Source organism: Littorina saxatilis, linkage group LG3 (assembly GCF_037325665.1).
Source record: "Littorina saxatilis isolate snail1 linkage group LG3, US_GU_Lsax_2.0, whole genome shotgun sequence".
Lineage (NCBI taxonomy): Eukaryota > Metazoa > Mollusca > Gastropoda > Littorinimorpha > Littorinidae > Littorina > Littorina saxatilis.
The window spans coordinates 23,433,293-23,434,283 of NC_090247.1; positions in this window are offsets into that span (position 1 = coordinate 23,433,293).

Sequence of the window (991 nt, forward strand, 5' to 3'; positions counted from 1 at the left end):
GATGTAGACAAGGCGTTGAGTGGTTGTCGCCTGCTTGAGGTGTGAGGTAGTGTGTAGAGCTCTACCCCATCACTACTGACCTGTAGCATCGCTGTAGAGTAGAGAACACATTTCAGTGTGTATCGCCTGCATATCATAAATTATGACAAAATACTTGTAGCAGTGAGAGCTAGATGTCCATATCCTCAAAAGTTACATTGCCATTCTGTTGTTTGACTATTGCGATCCTCTTTTTGTAACTTTCATGATTTTGTCTTGAGCCTCTTAGTTTGAGTGGTGTGTGTTATCGCTTCTCTTGTCCAAGCTCCGTTTCTCTCAGTTGTTTCGTCAAATTATCTCATTTTATTAACCAATGCAGCTTACGTACACCATACTGTGGTTAAATGTTGTCACGTTCATGACTTAACCCCCTTCCCAGATGTTCATGGCTTACCCCCTTCCCTGTTGACTCTGATGAACAGCTGCTGTGGCTGAAATCACATCTTCATTCCTTGTGTATTGGACTGAGTGCAACAAAGGGTGTTCAGTTACACTTAGTGTTTCCCGTGATTTTCACATAGGTGTGTGTGTGTGCAGGAGCAGTGTTGTAGCATGTGGGCACGGAGAGTTACCCTTCTTGATATTGCCAGCTAGGAGAGTTACCCTTCTTGATATTGCAAGCAAGGAGAGTTACCCTTCTTGATATTGAAAGCAAGGAGAGTTACCCTTCTTGAGATTGCAAGCAAGGAGAGTTACCCTGCTTGATATTGCAAGAGCTGTCATATAAAGCTGCAAAGCTTATCTAGTTTTGTCCCCCTTATTTTGAAAATGTCTTGTTTTAAAAAATTATTACAGTTTCTTTCCTTTTTTGGGAGGGTAGGGGTTGCCACGTTGATTGTTTTTATGTCCCATATTTGTTGTGCTTTTTCCCTGAACTTAAATCGTGCTTCAATTGACATTTTGTGAATCAAGTGTTGTGTGTTTGTTTGTTCGTTCATGGGCTGAAACTCCC